General features: G+C 36.7%; 1 protein-coding gene across 8 annotated transcripts in view; it reads right to left on the bottom strand.

Annotated features, from left to right (window-relative positions):
* LOC138827290 (protein dispatched homolog 1) overlaps positions 1 to 26,022 on the bottom strand; it is a 165,460-nt gene that overhangs the window by 103,032 nt on the left and 36,406 nt on the right. For 6 of the 8 annotated variants that reach the window (XM_070022790.1, XM_070022785.1, XM_070022786.1 and 3 more), the window contains one exon: positions 14,665 to 14,760. The gene's annotated coding sequence lies outside the window, so the exon portion shown is untranslated. Of the gene's footprint in view, positions 1 to 1,381; positions 1,465 to 14,664; positions 14,761 to 26,022 lie in introns of those variants that run through there. The other 2 variants (XM_070022792.1, XM_070022793.1) reach the window with 1 other exon arrangement.

The raw sequence follows: 26,022 nt of genomic DNA, 5'->3' as shown, positions 1-26,022 counted from the left end.
TGAAAGGTAAAAAAAAAAATGTAATCATGGTATTCACAGTGTTATGCCCTAGACGAGTAGATCAATACAATGTGGTATACACACACACACACACACACACACACACACACACACACACACACACACACACACACACACACACACACACACACACACACACACACACACACACACACACACACACACACACACAATGGAATTTTACGCATCTATTAGAAAAATAGATTATATCATTTGTAGAAAAATGGACAGACCTCGAACAAATCATACTTAGTGAGGTAAACCAAGCTCAGAGAGACAAGTGCACATATTTTCTCTCATATGTGGAAGCTAGATCTAAAATATACCTGGACATGATAACCTATACACAATTCAAGGCCTTCACACACAATAGACTGAAGGAGGATACCTTTAGGTAAGAAATCCAAAAGTTTAACTTCTCTGAACATTTAAAATACTATTTATAGAAACCAACTCCAGGAAAAGGAAACATGGGTCTTTTTGTTATTGTTGGTGGTGGTGGTGGTAGTGGTCCAGTAGTGCCCAGATCCTAAGTTCAAGCCCCAGGACTAGCACTCAAAACAATAGCAACAACAACAATGTGTGTTCTTTATTTTGGAAAAGCTGGAACTCATAAAAGTAATGTTTCTATTAAAATTTTTGCACAAATGTTCATTCATAGTGTTGATGCTTCTTCTAAACTATTTTATTAGGATAAATTTTCATGCCTGGAATTGCTGAGTCAAAGAGTACAAACGTTTTTAGGGTACCTAAAGTGCATTTTCCGACTACCCTCCAAACCCTACATTCAGCTAAATAGTAGGCCTTGTAATCTTTAAAACACACACACACACACACACACACACACACACACACACACACACACACACACACCACAAGTTTAAAATATGTCTAATTATTCTCCTACTTACTTTAGCATTTCTTTAGTTGCTAGTACTAGCCCATAAAATTCCCCATGATATAGGAAAAGATGGTCTAATCACACTTAAGATATTTCACTACATAACATTCTTTCTTTAAAAAAAACGTTTTGCAAAAAATTTTCTTTAGTTTCTCTAATTTATATTTCACAGTGTTCTATTTTTAAACACTTATATAATTAAGACATTTAATTATTGTCATCATTTTCCCAGTAGATTTGGCCTATCATCAGAATATAAGGCATGTACAGAATTCCATAAGGAAATGCTTTCTTTGTTATGTCAAATTCCATGGAAAACCAAGTCAGAGAAATAGGAAATAGCCTAAAACATACAAAACAATGGCCTAAAGATACTTCAAAAGTGGAAAAAAAGGAAACATGCAGAGAATAGTCTTCTCTATTCATTCATAAAGTTATACTGAAAAGAATTTAACTTACTTGCAAAATTTGCAGTTTCTTCTTCCCTCCCAAGACAAAGATACTTTCAAGTCTAATGCAGATAAGAGAAGAACCCACCAAACTTTCATTTCCTTCTTTTTTTCAGCCATTGTATTGCACTTCTTCTAAATATTTGCCATTCCCAGATTACTAAAATAGAATGTGAAACCATTCCTTTGTAGTGGAGATGACCAGAATAACTCACTAAAGCAAAATTCTCACGGCTGCCAGGAATCAAATTGAGAGGATAAATCTTTAAAGATGAGACAAAATTACTGAAGCATAAGAGGATTACTCTCTGTGATATATAACTATTTTATTTTGGATTGCCTAACAATCTAAATACCATATGGTAAACAGATGTAATGAAAAAAAAAAAAGAAAAGAAAAGAAAACCTACAGTCTCTCTGTCCATCTCAGATAAGAATCAGATATTGCATTGTATGTTCAGGGAGTGTATTTTTTTTTCATGATTTGTCAAAATTCTAACTCTACAGGAAAAAAACAAACATGTTATTTTTGAAAATACCATGTTTAAAGTCCATAACATGCTCTGCCTCAAAACTTCCCTTTTGTTGGTCTAATTTTGTCAAATGCTTGTGTAAATGTTTTTATGTAATTCAATATTCTTCATTTATGTGTACATGATGGATATACAAACACACGAAGTATTTAATAATTTACACACTGAGATCTTTATTTAATAATTTGTACTCTTCTACTGATTTAAAAGTAGGAATATATTCTATCTCTTCTTCACATCTACAGTTAAAGATTAGTAAGGTACTATTTCCTGTAAGTCAAAACTAAAGATATAAATAGTATATAAAATTTTTCAGTAAATCATAACAATTGAAAATAAGTTGCTAACTTATAATCACAAAGTATGTCTAATACTAGTAGGCTTTTGCCAATAAATACACTAGGAAGCTGCAAGCATGGCTATTACTTGACATTATAAAGGGAACTGTGGCAAAAATAGGAAAAAATAAATATTTGTTTGAAGTATTCTTTAAGATCAGCAACTAAAGTGATACTTCATTAACAACTCTAGAGAATAATGACAAATTCTGCCTTAGTGATAAATAGCAGGCTGAAACTTTTTCAAGGTCAAAAAAGGCAATACTTATTTTCCTATATAGAGAACATTTTCTAAAACTCTTTCATACATTGTTTGGCTAGTTGGTTGGTTATTGCTGATCTTAGGGACTGAACTCAAGGCTTGACAGCTGTTCCTGAGCTATTGTGGTCAAGGCTGTGCTATACCACTTGTGTGACAGCGCCACTCTGGCTTTTTGCTTTTTAATTAGAGATAAGGGTTTCACAGACTTCCCTATCTAGGCTGGTTTTGAACCACAATCCTCAGATCTCAACCTCCTGAATAGCTAGGATTACAGGTGTGATCCACTAGTACCCAGCCAGACATTATATTTTAAGATGACTACCGAGGAAGTTACATGCAGTCTTCTCTCTCCATACAAGAAAGCCACACTTTATTCTCATGTAATTCAATTAAAAAGGAAAATGTTGCCCTCTCTCATAAAACAGAAACAAAAACAAACAACAACAACAAAAACACCAAAGTTCTCTCTTGTTAAACAGCCTCCTCATAGACAAAGAACCTGCTACAAAGGCCTAGACAGACCACATTCCCTAGCATTGAAAGGTCATTATAGACAAGACTGTAAGTAAATAATACTCACTTACTTTCTGATTACAAAAGCTCATGCACACTTAAGAGAAACTGGACACACAGGCAATCAGAAACCCTGAATGAACAATTATCATGATCCTAAAGCCCAGAGCCCTCCTACCATCTGGCATTCATATTTCCAGTCTTTTCATATGCCATGTGCCTCTCTTTCCAAAATATTACTGAGATTAGGCATCCTGCTTTTCCCCTACTTAGTATCATGACAATCACTCTCACCAGTTAAATTTTATAATATAAGCTCTAATAGTTGTATAACACTGCATCATACAGATACTCATCATTTATTCAAAATAGCTAACCCAAGATTGAACTTTTAGATTGCATCTGATTTTTTTCTTGTTAGAAGAAAGCACTTCAGTCATCAAGGACCTGGATGGTAATAATTTATGCATATTTTTGCATATTATTATCTTTCCTATGTCTCCTACACATTATAACTATCTTCCAAAGAAAATAGATGTCCATTGCAACACTTCAGCAATATGGTGTTAAAACACTGTCTGTTAATCTTATCAATAGCATCTTAAACTTACACTTCTTTGATTGCTAGGGATGTAAAATTCTTTTCTTTTTCTTTTTCTTTCTTTTTTTTTGAGACAGGCTGTGATACAGATAGCTACAGCTGACCTTGAATTCAAGATTCTCTTGCCTCAGCCTCTATAGTACTGGAATTACAGGTATATGTTACCACAACCAGCAGAAAAAAATATGTATGTCTTTTATATGTACTAGTAATATGTATATCCTCTTTGGTATCTTTTGTCTATTAAGAATTTGGTCTTGGGCTGGGGAGGTGGCTCAGTGGTAGAGTGCTTGCCTTGCATGCATGAGGCCCTGGGTTCGATTCCTCAGCACCACATAAACAAAAAAAAAAAAGCTGGAAGTGGTGCTGTGGCTCAAGTGGTAGAGCACTAGCCTTGAGCTGAAGAGCTGAGGGATAGCGCCCAGGCCCCGAGTTCAGGCCCCACGACTGACAAAAAAAAAAAAAAAAAAGAATTTGGTCTTAAGCTGGGCACTGGTAGCTCACACCTGTAATCCCAGCTACTCAGGAGGCTGAGATCTGAGAATCACAGTATGAAACCAGTTGGGGCAGGAAAGTCCATGAGATTCTTATTACCCATTAACAACAAGAAAACCAGAGGTGGGGCTATGGTTCAAAGTGGTAGAGCACTATCCTTAAGCAAAAGAGCTTGGGGCAACACCCAGGCCCTGAGCTCAAGCCTCAATCAGGAAAAAAAAATAGTCTTTTCTTAACAATCTATGTTCTCAACAAATTCATGTTTATGAATAATCTTGTCATTTCTTGTTAAAACTACAGTATTATTAACTTATTTGTCATATTCTTCTGTGTATGCTTTTTTTTTTTTTTTTTTTGCCGGTCGTGGGGCCTGAACTCTGGGCCTGGGCACTGTCCCTCAGCTCTTCAGCTCAAGGCTAGCACTCTACCACTGGAGCCACGGCACCACTTCCAGCTTTTCCTGCTTATGTGGTGCTGAGGAATCGAACCCAGGGCCTCATGCATGCAAGGCAAGCGCTCTACCACTGAGCCACCTTCCCAGCCCTGTGTATACATTTTATATCTTTTAAAAAATGATTTTTGCTAGGCATGATAATGCATACCTGTAGTTGCAACTATTTCACAAAATGAGGCAGAAAGATTACTTAAGCCTAAGGGTTCAGAGCCATGGTAAGAAACAACAAGATTTTGTTTCTATTTTTTGTTGTTGTTGTTTAAAATATTCTTAATAATCTATGAAGATAGATATACAATTACATTTATTCAAATTAAAAATTCTATAACATACAAACACTACTCATATAATTTCTAAAATCATTTTACCAATCCTTTATGCCATCACACTGAGGCCACTCTAAACAAACCAGATTCATTTATCTTATCGTTACCATCTCACCACACCACAGAATGCCACCCCTTCAAACAGCCAAAGCTAGACATACTCAAATGTGATACAGGTACCAGAGATGCTTAACAGTGTTCAAGCACCACAAAGTATTTTATGTGGAAAAGAAGATGAAAGTAACAACGTTACTCTAGTTCCTAAAATAGCTACACCGGGTTGTCTTAACACTGTAGGTTTATAAGAGTGCTGTATCTATAGAGTGTGGCAGATGATCCTAGCACTTGGGCAGAAAACAGAACATGTTTCACCTTAAAGTTACTCCTCAAGCACAGCTACTCCCAGAAGACCCCTCAATCACCCTTCCTGGCCTCTTTCTGCAGCCAAATGCCCATGAGCAAAAGAGAAGTCACAAAACTCCCTGGAGACAAATACTGCTGATTAGAAATGAATAACAAAAAAAACAATGACCAAAAAAACATGGACAATTTATGAAAAGTAATAATGAATTCCAATTAACTTAATTATAACAAAGTTAATTTCAAATCACAATCATCAACAGGCTGTTTAAGTTAGTTGATACCTCATAGCTATTGGTTGAGATGGGGTCTTACAAACTTTCTACCTAGGTTGGCTCAACTCAATTCCCCAATCTCAGCCTCCTGAGTAGCTAGGACCACAGGCATGAACCATTAGTACCAGTTTCACATATCTTTCTTAATCTATTTATAATTCTTCAAACATAAGAAGAGACAAGCCAGGCACTGTCGTAATCCTAGCTACTCAGGAGGCTGAGACCTGAGAATCACAGTCTGAAGCCAGCCCAGGCAGGAAAGTCCATGAAATTATCATCTCCCATTGACCCCCTCCCCCCAACACCACACACACCACATCCTGACATCCTGATGTAGAGCTGTGGCTCAAGAGCACTACCCTTGAGTAAAAAGCTCAGGGGACAGTGCTCAGGCCCTGACAGTGCTCAGGACCAACACACACACACACACACACACACACACACACACACACACACACACGCACGCACACACACACACACACACACACACACACACACACACACACACACACACACACACACGGAGAGGGGAGGAAAGAGGAAGGAAGGAACGGGAGGAGGAAAAGAAAGAGACAAATATGAAGATCTGTATACTTGACTCCAGCTTAATAAAAGTTTACCATTTTTCTAATAAAAATATTAAATAGAATTGTGAATCATTCTGAGATGCTATTTTTTTCTTCCTTCCAAAAAGGTAATTGCTATCTCAAATCTGAGGTTTTCATTCCCTTGCATCTCTTATATTATTAGTATATGCATAGCCATTAAGAATGCATGTAACATTTTGCATGTTTTCCAAATCTATATCAATACTATTCAGATCCTATCTATCTTCTGCAACTTGTTTTTAGCTCAATGCTGTTTTTGAGACAAATTCATTATTCTTTTTCACTTTTTGTTGGGGGGGGGGGCAGTTAAGCCAGCTTACTAGGCTGGCATGATACTGCTGAGCCATGTCTTTAGCCACATTTATCATTGATTATTTTTAGGATAGATTTTCACTTCCTGTATGGGGATGAGAAGTGTCTGGGATACAATCTGACTACTTTTTAGGCTTCCCTAAAAATCCCATGATCATCCCTGGGATTACAAGTATGCCCTGGTATCCAGGTTCCCTACATCAAGATAGGAGTCTTGCAGACATTTCTGTTTAGGATGTCCTGAAATCAGAATCCTCACAATCTCAGCCTTCTAGGTGGTTTAGGAGGGCAGACCCAGAAGATCTCAAGAAGCACAAATACTTGCTAGTTCTCAGTCTCCCAAGTACTTAGGATAACAAGTTGGCAGTGAACCGTTTGACCTAAGTCTCTTGTATATAGGTAGAGATTATTCCTACGTATTTAACTAAGAAGAGGAACTGCTAGGAAGAGACTATGTATGTAGAAAATGAACAACTGTTCACAAAAGTGGTGTGGTTCAAGCTTTGTTTTGATCTATGTATTAAAAATACGATTTATACTCTAGGAGCTGAATCACTCTCTTCTTACCCCACCATGATACACAACTGCCAGACCTTTCCACACACAGTGTTTATGAATGTCCATACCAGGGAAGTAAGAACAGCAGTTACAACTATACTAAATGTTTATTCTGTGCCAGACACTAAAAATTTTAATAAATAATAACTTTTAATCTTCATGACAAGCTAAGAGGTAGATACTGTTAACACCCCATATTTTTATCTGATAACTCAGACATCTCTTAACTCTCCTTTCCAAAATTTTCCTGGCTGTTTTTATATTTTTTTCTTCTGGGAAAACTTTCAAGTGATATACAAACCTAAAAATATAATACCAAGAATCAAGAAGTCTTTTAATTTATAACAGGTATCTAACAAATGTTTTCTGATGCTATTTCTACTTAAAATTTTCTTTGCCTGTTTCAGAGGTCAAAAAAGGCACCAGCCACTCCATACGATCTCAGTATATGGGGGACAGGGGAAGAGAGAATGAACAGAATTAAAATAATTTATACGACTGGGGATATAGCTCAGTGGTAAGAGTACTTGCCCAGTATACACAAGGCCTTAGGCTTAATCCCCAAGAATGCACCAAAAAAATTACAAAAATTTTAAAAGGTCTATAGCACTCAGGAGCGGAAGTAATTAGGGGTAGGAAGAGGAGGGAGGAAAGAGAGGAAATCAGGATCATGAGTTTCAGGTTAGCCTTGGGTTTCACACATACTTCAAAAATAGCCTGGGCTACACAGAGACCCTAAGAAAACTGAAGGAGAAAAATTAAATAGTTCAAGGTATATTGTATAGGTGTGTGGGTGTGTGTATGTGTTAGTTCTAGGACTTGAATACAAGGCCCTTAGCTTTTTTGTTCCAAGCTGGCATTCTACCTCATGAGCCACAGCTCTACTTCTGGCTTTTTGCTGGTTAGTGGGAGATAAGAATCTCTAACAAGCTGGGCGCTGGTGGCTCACGCCTGTAATTCTAGCTACTCAGGAGGCTGAGATCTGAGGATCGCGGTTCAAAGCCAGCCCGGGCAGGAAAGTCCGTGAGACTCTTATCTCCAATAAATCACTAGAAAACCAGAAGTGGAGCTGTGACTCAAGTGGTAGAGCGCTCACCTTGAGCTGAAGAGCGCCGGGACAGCGCCCAGGCCCAGAGTTCAAGCCCCACAATGAACCAAAAAAAAAGAATCTCTAACAAACAGTGATACTCACCAGACACTATGTAGAAAACGAACTGGCTATCTTATGGGTGGAGACAGGAGGGCAAGATTGGGAGAGAGCGATGAAAGGGGAAAAATGGTTCAAAAAGAATTGTACTGATTGTACCTGATGCATGTAACTATAACCCCTCTGTACATCAATGATACGAAAACAATTTTTTTTTAAAAATCTTTAAAAAAAGAATCTGCCTAGGCTGGATTTGAACTATGATCCTCAGATCTCATCCTCTTGAGTAACTAGGATTACAGGGTGAGCCACTAGTTCCTCACTTATTTTGTAGCTAATATCTTTAAAAAATAAATTAAGCAATTAGGAAAGGAAGGAAGGAACGAATGAACGAACGCAGGAAAAGAGGAAAGAAAGAAAGAATAGAAAAGAAACCATCTTAATTAGGGATAACATTTGAAAATCTAAATTTAAAACCCTCTATAAATATAAAGCCCCACCAAACTAAGTGTCTACCGACATTACAAGCCCAGAATTCTCTCAAAAATTTCTCTCTCCTCGGCTTCTCAGCACCACAAAAGCAGTAAACTAAAGTAATGGTTTCCTTTGATCTGCTATTCATCTAATTTTCACTTGAAGTGTTTTATACTAGTGCTAAGTAAAAGGGATAGAGAGAATTCTTCATGAAGGGTAATGGCCTCATTTAAAAAACTGGAAAAGATTAAGAAGAAAATAAAATCCCTCTAATATTCATTACAACTATTTCATTAAGTATAATTTATTTTGTTCTTCTGTAGCCTCAATCAACTATTCTTAAAATTATCGTAAGCTTTTACATCAGACACTCATCATGGTTTCTGCAAACATTATGCTGCAGAGTGAAAGAATTCCTTTGTTGAAAAGCAGTGCTTGGATTGAGGACTTGATTACCAACTAGAAATATGAATTTGGTGCTACTGCAAATGAAAAAAAAAATAACAGGCTAAAACAGGAGGTGCTAATTAGTACACATATCCCTTAACCAAAAAAGGGTACTATTTTGTTTTCTCAAACACTCAAATTGCTATTGGGTTTGTTCACAGCTTTTAAATTGCCTAGTTTTAACTTTTATATGAAGAATAGCTTTGTTAGTGCCATATGAAACCTATGATTAACATGCTCTTAGTAAATATTTACATCCAAAAATAATTTCCTTTTATTAGTAACTGTGATTTAAAACAAACAATCCCTTAAAACCAGAGGCATCCCTGAAGCTGGAAAATTACTAGAGCATTTACACTTATTTGAAGTTATTGAAGGCTCAGGAGTGGCTCATTCAAAGAGATACAATCATAGCATCTATAAAGATATACATAGTCATACCTACGTCTGCATAGATATGATTATATTTTTCAAAGAATAATACACATTACTCTGCAAAGTGATTGTTCACTTCTGTCATGGCTATGCCTTTAAATCAGTAGTTATAGAGCTAACTCAGTGTTCTTAGTATAGATGAGAGTGTTACACAGTAAGAATATACCATAATTTATTTTCCCACCAAACCATTCTCTGTGCTCTTGATAGATTGTTATCCTTCCTGATAGTTTGCTCAAACTCTTGCTCCCCCAAACTCCCCTTTTCCTTAGAATTCTCCACTTACTGTCTCTCTATAACAGGCACATGGCCTGAGCACAATAATCACAAAGGCTAACATATTTGATATGTAAGGCTGTCCAATTACCCAGTATTTTAACATGCATCATTGCCTAGATAAATCTGCACCAAAATCCTGACTTTTTACATCACATGGCAGTTAGAAGTCAATTATTTACAACAAGGATATACTGGAAAGAGAACCATAAAACTCAGGCTCCATTTCTAGCTTTGTCACTAACTGCTGATGTGACATTGATAAGTGACTGAACTGCTTAGAGGTCTATTTCCTCTTCTAAATAATGAATTGCTTGAAGTAGATCATTTCCAAAGTCCCTTTGCACTGAAGTCAATGACAACATATTGTTCAACACATGCACACTTCATAATAGTCCATAGAGGGGAAGTTTACTAGAAGAGCCTTTGTTTAGCTTATACAAAGGATTTACTAACAAACAGGACTAACAATAGAAAAGAACTCTTTAAAACTCAAGAAATCAAACTGTTTACTTCCATAAGAACATCACAATGGCCTATTTATATATGACAAATGTATTAACAACAACTATCATGGTAATTCACTGAAGCAGCGTCTTTAAAAAAAAACTTCTATTACATGTGGCTTAAGTTTCAACTATTACATAGGTTGAAAATTATAAAATTTCTTTAAAAATTTAGTAAGTATATAGTAAGTAATAAATGGCCATAACCTGATTCACTAGACACTATGTGTAGATGGATATGAGAGGAAGGAACTGGAAGAGAGTGACAGACAAAGAGACATGGTCAAAAAGAATTGTACTCATTACTCATATAACCATAACCCTCTGTATATCAATTCTACAGTAACAAATAAAATGAACTGTAAACAAAAACAGCCTCAGCAGAGGGGAGGGCCAGGATCAAGGGAGTGAAGGAGAGAAATGGTATTTGCTGGGGCCCAAAGGACACGTGGATGAGGAGTGCCTGTCCCCTCTGTTTAGCCTCCTGCATTCATCCTTTTTATCAAAAGGGAAAAGTACAGGCACTGAGGTCAACCCTAAATGACTAGAAATCACTTTCACTTAGTAACTTTCACTAATCTTCACCTGGACTGTGTTCCTGAGATGCCTGTGCTCCCCCCTAAGAAGATACTACACTGTCATAAAACCCAACAGGGGATAACTAACTGAACATTTAGGGAGAAAATAAAACTACCTAAAAGTAAAAAGGCATTTTAGAACTGTGTGTGTGTGCATGTGTGTGTGTGTGTATGTACACGAACATGTATATATACATGTGTGGCTGTAAAATTCAATAAGAGGCTAATGCTCAAACAATTAATAATAATAGAAATAGTACAAAATAGGGAGAAGGAAACTTACAATATGACAATACTTTGCCCAGAAAAAATATTTTAAGCAATTTTTTTTATTTTTAGCTTCAAATGTCTACCCTTTAAATATGAATATGTCAAACTTTGATTTCTAATTTAATGTAGAAAAATAAGAGTGTATAAGTTGCCATTTTAGTTTTGGTTTAAACAGGAAAAGCTTTTACAACTGTACGCTATAAAGGGTTTGATCTTTTCGTTTTTTTTCTTTTTTTTTTTATACATTCTTTCTTATTTGTATAGGGAGGAAAGGCTGAAAGACACATTTCCTTACTGGGATAAAGAAGGTAAAGTGGAGGGAGAAAAAAATGCCTTAAAACAAAAAATAATTAATTCCCAGTCAATGTTGTGGACAAGCCTTACCAAATACAAATCTTCCCTCCCTACTTCTCTGGTTGTATGAGAAAATTATAATAATTATAATTCAGTACTAGAAGTTACAATGCAAATGCTATCCTTTGCAAACAAAGAAAGCATAGTTATTTTTAAGCATATTTCTAGAAATAAAGCATTTATGAGCATGGGGGTTATTGGTTTTAATTACATTAGAAGTGAGAAAAATAGACCACATTTCCCCAAAGGTTTAAGAAAAAAATTACTTCAGGAGGTATGACCATTAATGTCTGTCCTAAATTGTAAATCTATAACCTTTGAGGGTATAGGTGACTGAAACCCTACTGCTTTTCCCTGATTACTCACTGAGTTAATAATGTCATTTGGGAATGAGTGTGAAGGTTATCAGAAATTTCTAGGCCTTGGCTCCTCAGTTCCCTTCAAGCATTCTTGTTTATAGCAGCTTAATAATAAGCAGCAGTGAAGTGGAAATTCTTTTTGTCTGGCAGCAGGAGGCCTAGGAAGAGAATTCAGATGCAGAACATATTTCACATCACTAGAGCTGACAAATGTGAGAAATGTGCTAGACAAACTCTTTAAGCTACAATTTTTGTAATTAGAAATGCTGAATTCTTTTCAATAGTGCTGCCCATATCCAAGTTTTTTTTAAAGTAAAAACAAAGAAACTATTTTTCTTAGAAGACAATTTTATTTTTATTCATCATTTTTTCTTACTGAGGGGAAAAAAGACTAGACTGTTTATATTAATTAAATAATTTGCCAAATTCAAGCTTAAAGAATAAAACGCAAAGATATTCATAGAAAGTCAGGTTTTATATTGTACAAAAGTAAAAAATGAGAATTATTTGTTGATTCAAATTTAATTCATCATCTACTTCATGCCAAGCATTTATCAGTAACTGAAAATACATATTTAGGACCCTAATTATTCACTCATCTGTTCAAGTGCCTAAAGCACACATTTATCAGTTAATGTCAAAGCTTGCCAAAACAATACTGTAGAGACCAGTACACTGTTAAGAGATGGGAACACAAATACCGAGAATCTAGGAAGCAGAGCTGTGGCTCAAGTGGTAGAATGCCAGAGTTGAGTGAAAAAACTAAGGGTCAGTGCCCAGGCCCTAAAGTTCAAGCCCCAGTACCAACATACACAGAGAACTTAGAATGAAGGCTAGAATGCTAAATTGGAATTGGAATAGTCAGTATGAGTTTAATTTAGATAAAAACATATAGATAGATAGATAGATAGATAGATAGATAGATAGATAGATAGATAGATAGATAGATAGATAGATAGATAGGTAGATAGGTAGATAGGTAGATAGATAGATAGATAGATAGATAGATAGATAGATAGATAGATAGATAGATAGATAGATAGATAGATAGATAGACAGATAGATAGATAGATAGATAGAGTAGGTTGGTAGACAGACAAGATAGGATTTCCTCTCGGTTCCTGATCTGAGAATTCAGTCCATGGTCCCTTGGTCCCAAATGTTTAAATAGACAACCAATAAAGGACTAGAAGCAAGGAGCAAAATAAAACTTTCAAAGGTGTATTCCTGTGACCTACTTCCTGCAACTAGACCCACATCTTAAAGTTTTCAAGAACTTCCCAAAATAGTGCCATCAGCTAGAGCCCAAGTTTCCAATAATTAATCTGTAGGAATAGTGCATGTTCAAAAAATAAAGTTCTACACCCTATCACCAAAGGTTCCTGGTTATCTCAAAATGCCAAATGCATTTAATCTCTTTCAGAATTCCCCAAATGATTAATAGCTGCAAAATTATCCGAAAAGTCCAAATCCAAAATAACTTCTGACATGAAAACTCTTGGATGTAACCCATGTAACTCTCTGTAAAATTCAAAACAAGTTACATACTCTCAAGATATAATGGTACAGAGTAAACATACCCAGTTTAAGAGGAAAGAATAGGGGAACAAAAAGGGAAATGTAACCAAAATAAGACTGAAACCCACAAGGGCTAACATTAAATCCTATAGCACCAAGTCTGGCATCCCAGACGTGAGGCTTCATGATGAGGGTCCTTATCTCTGTGGCCTTGCTGATGGAAGCCCACTTGGCCTTTCTCTTGGGCTGGTTCTGCTCATTGCCTCTGACTTTTCTTGGCAAACTTTTCATATTCTAGCATCTTCTTTATCCTGAGATCACTACTGCAACTGAGCCTAGACCCTCACAGGTTCATGCACATACTCTCGGGGGCTGCCTGTAAAGATTCTGGCCCTACCACACATTGCTTGGCCTCCCGGATCTTTCTTTGAAATCTGAGTGGAAGCTTCTATGACCCCACAGTTCTTTTACTCTATAGACCTACAAACCAGAATCATGTAGACAACAATAAGGTCTACCACCACATTGAGTAGTAGCTATCCTCCAATTGGACCACAGTTGTGGCAGCCTCTGAGTGTCTGGGCTGCTGAACTAAAACTTTTACAACATCAATCCTGCAATGGGTAGAATCACATCAATTGCTGAGATGCCCTCAAAACATCTTTCCTATCATCTTGCTGCCAAATATTTATTTTTAAAATATATTTTTATTATCTTTAAGTAGTTGCACAAAGGAGTTGCCATTTAACAAAGCAGTTTAATGAATACCAGGTGGAGCAGCAGCTCAAAGTGGTAGAGCACTGGCCTTGAGCAAAAGAGCTTAGGGACAGCACCCAGGCCCTGAGATCAAGCCCCACAATTACCACCACCACCAAAAACAACTAAACAACCAGCCTGTATCCTACTTTAAGCAAATTCTTTTTCTGGCCCAACTGCCTATACTATAAATCTTCTCTTGTTTTTGTTCCTGAATCTCACTGTAAACCTGACTTAAGCAGCCAACAGTAACCAAGCCACAACCTGAATGCTATAGTGTCTTGAGCAAATTAATTACTTCATTACTTGAGCTCTCATCTTCTAAATTCCAATCAGAATCACCCATTAAGCAATACTTATAGATATTCAAACTTTCTCTTGCCTGCTTCCCAAAGGCTTAAGACCCATGTACTCAGGTTTAGTCCCATCAATGACTCTACTTCTCTGGTACCAATTTTTTCTATTTGTTACTTTCCTGTAAATATGACCAAAATAGCTGAAAGAACAACTAAAAGAGGAAAGATTTATTTTGGCTCACCGTTTCACAAGATTCAGTCCATGGTTCCTTGGCCACAAGTGCTTGGGTAGAACATTATAGCAGCAGAAACATGTAGAAGAAGAGGAGGGTGTTCACCTGATAGAGAACAAGAAGCAGGGAGTGAGGAAGGGATTGAAGACCTGTTTCTTGCTCCAACTAGGCCCATAACCTAACATTAAAAAAAAAATCCTGCCATCATGCTAGAGACCCAAGGCATTTAATACATGAACTTGTGGAGGATATTTCATATTCAAATCATAATTCAAACGAGGTGCCTTTAAGCAACAGGAGCAGCCAAAAAGGAGAACTATCCCAGAGAAAAGGTTCCCTTGAGAGTGGTGGCCATATTCTGATGACACCTGGCCTTAAGGTAGAGAAGTATGTAACACAGCAGTATTAATTTTCTTGTATTTTTGTTTTTATCAAAAATAACACATCAATATAACTTAAAACTATCTCCACAGGGCATATAATAAAGGAGGAAAGTGAGCCCCTACCCCATCTCACTCTAGCAATCACTTTCAGCTATTTCTAGATAGCCTCCCTATTAATGCTTTTGAAATTTAATACTGACTTCCCGTGATCTAAGTTACAGCATGCTTCCTTCTCCTCCTTTCTCAATATATTTGCATACAGTTGATTTAATCACTATTTGTGGTTTACACTGTGGTAACCACCAAAATACTATTCCCACTGAGTCATCCAAAAATTGATGCTATTTCTTTCTAATTAGCTGTCTTGTTTTTAAAATTTGCTTAGTTTTCATCTTCTCTACAATATGAGAATCTATGGTATAATAAAACCAATATATTCCCCCATGTCACAGAATTTTAAGGTTAGATTATACAAGTGACTGGTAGCACATTAATTCATTCCAAATTGTTCTTGAAACTCTTCCTATTAATCAAATGTTAAACAGTGCAGTTGTCCTTTAATTGAACCTTTTCTCTAGCTCCAATCTAGTTTCAATCTGCTTGTCTTTTTAATATACTCTTTAGAAAAGTCTTTTTTGGGGGGCCTGGCTTACTTCACTTAATATAATTTTTTCCAAGTCTTTCCATTTCCTAACAAATGGGGCAATGTCATTCTTTCTAATGGAAGCATAGAATTCCATTGTACATATTCACCACATTTTCTAGATCCATTCATCTACTGAGGGGCATCTGGGTTGGTTCCATATCTTAGCTGCAATAAACATAGTTGTGCTGGTAGCTTTAGTATGGTCTTGTTTGTGATTGTTTGGGTAAATGCCCAAAGTGGGATTGCTGGGTCATAGGGGAGTTCTATGTGGAGTCTTTTGAGGAACCTCCCTACTACTTTCCAAAGTGGTTGAACAAGTTTACACTCCCACCAACAATGCAGTAAGGTTCCCTTCTGTCCACATCCCCTCCAGCATCTGTTGTTATTAGGTTTCTTGATTATAGCCATTCTAACTGGGGGTGAGGTAGTATCTCAATGTTGTTTTGATTTGCATTTCTTTTATGGCTAGGGAGGTTGAGCATTTCTTCATGTGTCTATTGGCCATCCTTCTTTCCTCTTCAGAGAAGTTTCTCTTTAAGTCTTTAGCCCACTTATTTATTGGGCAGTTGTTTCTTTGAGAATTTGTTGTTGGGGGATTTAATTTTTTGAGTTCCAGGTATATTTTAGATATGAGACTCTTGTCTGTTGTATAGCTAGTGAAGATCTTCTCCCAATCTATTTGATGTTGGTATAATTTGTGGAGGGGAAGGGAAAAAACAAATTGTTTAGATAGGGATACAGGGGGACCCATTGCAACAATGAGATGTACAAGACTAAGTTATGTCGAAAAACGAACTTTACAATTTTGGTGGGGGGAGGGAGGGGGAATGGAGAGGGGGAATGGGGGTGGGGGGGAAAGGGGGGAGAGAGGAAGGGATGGGAGGGGGAAACAAAGGAGGAGGTAACAATGCTTGGTAAGAAATGTACTCATTACCTTGTCCATATAATTGTAATCCCTCTGTACGGTATTTTCACAATAAAAATAAAATAAAAAATTTTTAAAGTCTTTATTTTAAATCTCCCAATCCTTCTACTGAATTAATATTTTAAATAAACAAAGAATTATATCTTCCAGAGCATCAACTGTTATTGTTCTATAAAAATTGCATCCTAGGAGCTGGGCACCAGTGGCTCACACCTGTAATCCTAGCTACTTAGGAGGCTAAGATCTGAGGATCTCGGTTCAAAGCCAGCCCGGGCAGGAAAGTCCATGGGACTCTTATCTCCAATAAAACACTAGAAAACCGGAAGTAGTCCTGTGGCTCAAGTGGTAGAGCACTAACCTTGAGCTGAAGAGTGTAGGGACAGGGTCCAGACCCAGAGTTCAAGCCTCATGACCAACAACAAAAAAAAGGCATCCTCTCTCTTCTCTGAGGATTTTAATTATAGCTTTCTGAAATGTCTTTTGTTCCTACATTATTTCTTTTCCTTTCAAATTCCCTCCTCACACACACTTTGTTTTCTTCTGTGTTATAGACTTTTCTCTGTGTGCTTAAAAGTTAAAAGTATGACAATAAAAGGATGAACTATGGCTATTCATAGAAGTCATTGAGTAGTAGACCTCATCACAGGGTTAGACAGCCAACTAGCTTTTCCAGTGGATGCCCCCAAAGCACTGCACACAGATCCTCTTCTGTTAGCTAGTCTGTTTCCCCAGGAAAGTTATTATTCCTTTTTTTTTTGGGGGGGGGGTGAGGATGCAGAAAAATGATAAACCTGGTAGCCTTCTGTATCTCAGCCATACGAAGTGGGTAGAGAATACCACAAATCAGTATTCAGACACTAATCTGATCCTGTTAAAATCTAGATTAGAGGTTTTTACTCCAATTTATTATCAGTAGAAGTCAAGTTCTTACAATAGGCATAAAGGCCCAACATGATCATTACCTAAACATTCATGCTTGCCTTTGACCTTATCTCCTACCCTACTCCAACCTCAATAATCTTCTTGCTTTTCCAGACTTGTCTCTTCCTTCTCCAGGTCTTCATACCAGTCATTCTCATGACTGAATACTTTCCTTGCCAATCCCCATAGCTCACTAGCTTTTTCCCCAAGTCACTGCTCAAATGACCACGACCTCTCTACTCAGCACAGTCAACCTCCTTAGCAGGAGACAAATGCAAGAAGATGGAAGTTGAAAACCAGCCCAGGCAACAAAGACCCTGTCTCAAAAAAATATCTGAATAAACAAAAAAAAAGTAAAGTGAATCCATTCAGATCTGATCTGAACAGAGTAACTGATGACAATATTTTAAATGTTTCTAGAAGCTTTTCATTAATGATAGGAATTGTAATAAGCATTAAAAATATGTTGGGCTCTAGTGATTCACATCTATAATCCCAACTACTCAGGAGACTTAAATCTCAAAGATCAAAGTTCAAAGCCAGGCCAAGCAGAAAAGTTCTCAAGACTCCATCTCAAAAATAATCCACAAAAAGCAGAGCTGGAGGTATGGCTCATGTGGTAGTACTATAAAGCAAGCAAGTAAACCAAACCCTGAGTTCAAACTCTAATACCATCAGGAATTATAATAATCATAAAAAGGTATTTCCCATTTAATTTGACATTCTATACCAAAAAGACAAGTGGTATCAATGTCTAGTTTATGGTAGGAAACAGCTGCATTCCATGACATAAACCTCCAAAGTTTAGGAGGAAATTTCTAACATATTCTTATTTCTCCTTAATACCCTACTATGTGCCTATGTTTCTCTGTATTATGTCTATCATCAGGCTCACATCTAAACTAGCCCTAAAACAAAGCCTAATTGTGTCTATGTGGAAAAGGGAAACTACCTCCAGTTGCACATTATCACTGACTTCTCATGGGAAAAGGGCAAGTCCTGCCTTTAAGTTCAGAAAAAGAAAATTAAAAACAGTTTGCAGCCATACCTGGATTAGCAATGAATGACAGCAACACAGCCGGGAACTATTAGTTTCTTTTGGGCCGGAAGGAATCTCAACAGAGGAATTTTTGGCTGCAGCTCTATTTGCTGAGAATTTTGAAAATTAAACACTGATTCACTAAATGTGGAATGTAACTGTGCAGAGCACAGTAACATATAGGCCTTTGTAGCCAACAGTTTAGATGAGTCTAATAGAGAACTACATAAGAAACTGAGTTTCCAATTTTTCCACTTGAACTTGATGAATAATAAATGACAGAGATAAGACTCCAAATTTTTATACCCTGCGGCTGCCAAACTAAATAATTTAGTATCTTTTTGGACAAAAAAAAAACCAACAAAACACTTTTTCCCCCAGGATATATTTTCAAAAATATTAAATGTTCTAGTTTCACTCTCCTCCTGCAAGCAGCTGCAGTCTTTTTTTAAAGTGGAGAATGATGATCATGCCTCAGCTATAACTGGAGAAAAATTCCAGCCACACGAAGTAGGAAGCATTCAAATCGCATACCCTTATAGCTTATAAATCACCGGTTCTTTAGATTACACAAAATTAGAATCAGTCAAAATATCTTCAAAAGCTAGGGAGAAAAAAAATATTCAGAAATAAAGAAGAGGCATATTATGCTACAAAACTAAGACGGTCTTCTCTTCAGATGTTAAGAATAAAAAGCACTTAGCATCAACATAAGATTAATTGTAAAATTCAGAATGACCTGACATAATGAAGACTTGGTCTTTGACTCAAAAAGTACGTGACATAGTCTATCCTCTGGTATAGAATAATGATTTCCATGTGCTAGCACTGCAAAGGTTAGGGCTCATTATTGATTAAAACACACTGCTTTCTAAATGGTTCCATTTGTTTATTTCTATATTTTTTTCTAATGAAAAATAATGTTTTTCCATTTAGGTCAATTTAAGAACATGATGTTGAGGACTTTCAAATATTGATTGCTTAAAAATCTATCATTTCTAACCAGTCTTAGAACTTAGAACTGAAGTGTTCCCAGCATTCCTTTCTACAAATGGTCAGGGCGAGAGATAGACTTCTCTTTTCACAGCAACCCCAGATGTACTCCTGAGGAACCCCTAACTCACCCAAGCAAGTATAAGATGATTCAGACAGAACTGCCCCACTTCCTCAGAACACATTTTAAAAAAAATGGCTGGGGCTTAGAAAAATCATTCTCCACCTTTTGGATAGATTGCTACATGCCTTTTGTTTCCAGCATAAATTTTATGTTTTAAGGTCTATAAACATTTGGTTTACAATAGTTACTTCTTTTCTGATCAACCAAAAACCATTATCTCTCATCAATTTCACTATTAAAACACAGGAAATGAATTAACAGATTAAATAAGGGTTTGTATTTTTTTCCACAAGCAACAACTTGTAAGTGGCATTCTAAAGCAAAATTTGTTCTCCTTAGACTATTTATTCCTTCACTGAACTTATTATTTACTACTTGCACAGGAATGTATACAGTATCCATACATAGATATGTGATTTTCTTAAAGGCCAAGATCTCCAATGCTGTATTCACTATTGTGCAACACAACCCAACACATGCCAGCACTCAAGTTCATTTTTGTTAAATACATATGTGCTATTATATCATATATGTTCTATATATTAACCCAGTGTTGATCCCCAGTGGCTTAAAGGGGGAGAAGAAATGCATGGTGTTTGTGTTTGTTCATTTGGTTTGATTACTACATAGTATAGTCAAGGCCTTTGAAAAGGCAGATTTCTTTCTGAGGTCAGAATTATCTGTGCAAAGATGAAAGCAGCACTGTTTTCAAAGGAATGGTTTCTCCCTCTGCCCTCTTACAAATGATAAGATGTATGAAAAATGTCTTACTTGGTTATCTCTGTTTTCTGAAGGAATGCTAAATTTTTCAGGCTGACACAATGATTCATGTGAATGATGATTTTTGTTAGAAAAGCAACTTTGGTTCTTTGGCCATAGAAAAAATATATACTGGAAGTTTACATGACTATTTTGTTATAGTTGGCATGCATGCCTTCAAAGACTAAAAAGAAACCCAAAATACTGTCAATCTGGGTTTTTATCCTAGTGAATTTATAACTAATTCCAAAACATTTTCCCCCCTCACTGGACAATTAGCTTCTAAAATACTGAAAGTTTGGTTCCAAGTTGGCTTAGGTTTTTCTCAGAGAAATAGAAAAGGGAAAAACAAAATTAAACTGAGACATATTTACCTTGTTTTTAATTGAGCTGGCCATTTAATATGAATATTTGAAATTGAGAAGGTTAACCTTTAAGGAATATGCATTCCTAGCTCTTTAAAACTGAACAATTTTTACATGAAGATAGTAAGGCATATATATCACATTACCTGGGGATGAAGCTCCTTTATAATATTTATTGTAAATCCCACATACATTCTAACTAAAGAATGCATGAAACACCTTTTTTTTGGATAAAGAAACTCTCTCATTCCAATGAGGCAAATAGTAAAGAGGAAAACAAATTATACAAGAGTAAAGAGTAATTGTGAAGTGATGGTTCTTTGGGGATTTTTGTTTTGTTTTGTTCTTTTGCAGTACAAGGGTTTGAACTCAGGGCCTGACACTTCCTTGCTAGGCAGGTACTCTATCACTAAGCTTTTTCACACTGGATATTTTTTAGGCAGGGCCTGAACCTCAATCTGCTTATTTTAGGTTTCCCAACATAGTAAGGCTGAGAAGTGTGTGCCATCACACCCTCAGTCATCAGGTCACAAAGAAAAAGTCTCACAAATGCCAGGATCTGCCAGGATCCTCCAGATCTCAGACTTCCAAGTAGCTAGGATTAAGGCATGAGCCACCAACACCCAGCTGAAGCAATGTTCTTAACCTCCTTTTGAAATTTTCTAAAATAGTATAAGGAACTTTTAGGACTCTCTCCCTTAAAATAAGCATATGAATAAACTTTTATGTACAATTTCAGAGGTTCTGGGACCTTCTGAAAGACATTCAAAGATCCAGGTTAGAAGTTCCAAGACAGAGATAGAAGCCTATGAATGAAAGAAGAGGCATGGCCACTGGTCCTGTCAGATCAAAGAACAGGAACTGGAGGAGGGAAAATTTCTGAAGATAATGAAAATATGGGGTAAACTGGGAGAAAGCGGAGCAAAAGACAGAAAGAGAGGGCTAGGAAGGTGGCTCAGTGGTAGAGCGCTTGCCTTGCATGCACAAGGCCCTGGGTTCGATTCCTCAGCACCACATAAGCAAAAAGAAAAAAGCTGGAAGTGGTGCTGTGGCTCAAGTAGTAGAGCACTAGCCTTGAGCTGAAGAGCTGAGGGACAGCACCCAGGCCCAGAGTTCAGGCCCCACAACAGCACCCAAAAAAAAAAAAAAGAGAGAGAATACTATGGAAACATAGAACAGTAAAAATCTAAGATAGCTAGATTAGAAAACTGAGAGGAAAAACATATTAAGTAGAAGGACAAGAAAGATGGGGAAAACGTACCTATAAAGAGAATGTCTGATTAATGTATGATTAATTTTTATAACCCGCCTTGATTCATTTGTCCAGTGCTAGTAACATGCTCAGCATTTTTTCATGTATTTTTTTTTGCCAGTCCTGGGGCTTGAACTCAAAGCTGAGTCACCATCCCTTAGCTTCTTTTGCTCAAGGCTAGCACTCTACCACTTGAGCCACAGCACCACTTCCAGCCTTTTCTGTTTATGTGGTACTGAGGAATCGAATCTAGGGCTTCATGCATGCTAGGTAAGCACTCTACCATTAAGCCACATTCCTGGCTCTTTTCATATATTTTAACTCCCCTCAAATTACGCAGAAACTCTATGAAGCCTATCTTATACATTTCACAGTTCAAGAAACCCAGGTGGAGACATGTTAAGAATATTGTTCAATAAACTAGCATATGACAAAGTTAGGATTTAATAAGACCAGCCTCCCAATCTTTATGAGCAATGCCAACCACACAATCTACCTTTCTAACACTGAAAGGCATCTCTAGGCTTCTCATATCTGTCTTCTTATTCTCTAATAATGAAAGTGTCATTAGAATATATTGATCTTAGTAGAGAGTGACAGACTCTAAATTGCACTCTCAAATAAGATCTAAAATTGTCATGACTTTTATTCCAACTAAAATGGTGCTTTCATAATTAGGATTTTAATTTTTGAAAAGTCCATCATCTCAGTTGGTATATGCTTCATATATATTAGAAGGGGTAACAAGTTAGACAAGAAATGTAATCATTACCCTATTTATGTAACCGTAACCCCCTCTGCACATCACTTTGAAAATAATTTTTTAAATAAGATTTTATGCACCTTAAAGAAAGAAAATCATAAAAACAATACACAGAAGTATGTTAGTTCACTAACTTCTTCAGAATACTAACGTGCATAGAGGTCCACACCTCTGTCCCAATAAATGTCTGTCAGATTGGCCAGATGTTTCACTTTAGTTATTTTTAACAATACTGTTTTGCTAAAACTGCCTTCACAAATTGTGGATGCATTTTGTAGCTATATTGATCCTGAAAGGTTTATGTTATACAGATTTGGTCTACTGCATCTCAGTATGGTTTTCATTTAAAAGGCCTTTTGAGTATGAATACTGGCTTTATAAGCAACTGTTCTCAGAGTTTCAGTAATTGGAATTTTGACATGGATAATGGGCAACAAACAGAATGTGTGCTTCAAAGTTGACCATGTGTTTCTCTTTTATAAGTGAATGGTTGATATCATCTTGTCATAGGTGTGGAACCAATATAAAACAGATGGGTTTAAATGCATTAATTTGATCTTATAAAATATAAATTAATTACCTGACTTTCGTCACAGAACTAGAAAATGTATTTGGGAGAAAATGATACTAGAACCAAGTGCTGAAATTATTACCATGTTGTATCCACACAATCAGTATTTATAATTAAATGTAGATGACATAGAGTTAATAACTTTAAAAGTAGAAAACATACAAAAGAAACAATCCAAGTGTGACATGATCTTTTTTGTAGTTGGTACTATATACGATTTGGAGATCTATGTGGTGGGGAGGAGTGAACCACAAATAAGCATTTTGGGATATAATTCATGGGAGGAAAGCATAAAAACACTTTAAATGTTCTCTTTACCCTATCCTATGTCTAAGAAAAGGCCTATGTGAATATATGCAGCTGTGGTTTAAGAGTTTCCACATTAGGATATGACAATTGAGTACAATGATGTGTGTGCACACACATATATATAGTCCTTTGCACAATCTTTGTATTTGTCTATATGTCCATTTTCCCAACCAGACTTTGAATTGCTTACAGCAGATATTATATCATATTCTATCATCATTGTCTGAAATATCTGCTAAATTAAATAAAATGTAATAAATCAATTCTACCCCTTCATAAAGCTAAAACACCTCTAATTTTAAGTAACTTAACTTTATCAAACTGTGACACACTTGAAACATAAGTGATCTGTACATAAAAAATATGAACTACTGCCACTATGTAACAATAATAAAAATATAAAATTAGGACCCTCTCAGATTTTCTTTCTTTCTTTTTTTTTTTTTGGGGGGGGGGGTCTGGTCATGGGGCCTGAACTCTGGCCTGGGCGCTGTCCCTCAGCTCTTCAGCTCAAGGCTAGCACTCTATCACTTGAGCCACAGCGCCACTTCCGGCTTTTTTTCTTTTTGCTTATGTGGTGCTGAGGAATCGAACCCAGGGCCTCATGAATGCAAGGCAAGCGCTCTACCACTGAGCCACCTTCCCAGCCCCCCCTCTCAGATTTTCATACAAATAATGATGGAATTACAGTCGTGCCCAGCTCAATAACTTCTTGCCATACATTTAAATATGATATTGGTTTATTGTTCTAAATTACTTTCCTAGTGTTTTAAAAGTTGATTCTTTCTACAATCAGATGGCAATAATAGCTATGGGTTGACTCCTTCACACTTCTTGGCTGGCATTGGTAATCATTATATGCACTATCTAGGCACCTAGTGGCTAGATTTTTGCTTCTAAATAACATTCTCACCTAATTAACCTGGACTCTATAGCAAAATAGCCAGGGAAAGGAAATACTGGATGAACCAAATATCTTATTATGACAAAATATAATAAAGTATGCAAACAACATGAGAACATATCAAAAATCTCATTCTGCGCTGGGTACAAGTTATGCCTGTAACCCTAATTACTAAGAAGGCTGAGATCTGAGGATTGAGGTTTGAAGTAAGCCCAGGCTGGAAAGTCCATGAGACTCTTAAAAAGAACCCTCATTTTTCCTGGTCATATGTGAGAAAACTTGAGACTCAAAACAAATAAAGATAATGTGGAGCAAAAGAAACCCCAAGAATAAGGACTCAAATGTTTTTTTCTTTCTTGCTATTGTTTCAAACACATTTATAAGATATTTCTTTGTTGCTTTGTATGTCCCTCCCCCATGGTATAACCCCTGTTTTTACTGTATTTGATGTTGGCATAATTTGTGGAGGGGAAGGGAAAAAACAAATTGTTTATAGGGATACAGGTGGACCCATTGCAACAATGAGATATACAAGACATTATGTCGAAAAATGAACTTTACAACTTTGGTGCGGGATGTGGGGAGGGGAGGGACAGTGGGGGTGGTAGATGGGAAGGGATGAGAAGGGGAAACAAAGAAGGAGGCAACAATGCTTGATAAGAAATGTACTCATTACCTTGCCCATGTAATTGCAACCCCTCTGTACAGTATTTTCACAATAAAAAAAAGATAATGTAGAAAGAAGATATCTGAATACTGAGACAAAGCAATGCTGTGAGAGAAGGCAGGAAAAGACAGAGAACATCAATTTTTTATTATTATAAAATAATAAACATGAACAGTTCCAGAACAATGTCACCCCCTCCCTTATTTTCTCCTCATCAATTAATTTTAAGAGGTCTTTCTTTTATGGCAGATAGTAGCTACACTAGAAAACGTAAATAACATTGTATGTCATAGGACTTATAATGGAGACTATGGAACAACACATAGTATTATTCACAGAAAGTTAAAGAAAAGAATGTTTTCACTAAAACTATGGCTATGGCCCAACATGCATGCCAGTGAACAAGGACTGAATGCCCTGCTATCACAATGGAACTATGTTGGTTTTTTTGTTTTTGTTTTTTTGTCGGTCATGGAGTTTGAACTCTGGGCTTGGGCACTGTCCATGTACTCTTCAGCTCAAGGCGAGCGCTCTACCCTACCGCTTGAGCCACAGCACCACTTCTGGTTTTCTAGTGGCTTATTGGAGATAAAAGTATCACAGACTTTTTTGCCTGTGCTGGCTTTGAACCGCGATCCTCAGATCTCAGCCTCCTGCGTAGCTAGGATTACAGGCGTGAGCCACCGGCACCGGCCACAACAGAACTATGTTCTACTCATAACTCTTCTCAATTTTATTCCAGGTCT

This window comes from Dipodomys merriami, unplaced genomic scaffold (assembly GCF_024711535.1).
Source record: "Dipodomys merriami isolate MVZ:Mamm:240054 unplaced genomic scaffold, mDipMer1.0.p SCAF_153, whole genome shotgun sequence".
In the NCBI taxonomy this organism is placed as follows: Eukaryota; Metazoa; Chordata; class Mammalia; order Rodentia; family Heteromyidae; genus Dipodomys; species Dipodomys merriami.
Note: the sequence above shows the minus strand (reverse complement) of the source record. Positions and strands in the feature narration are given on the sequence as shown.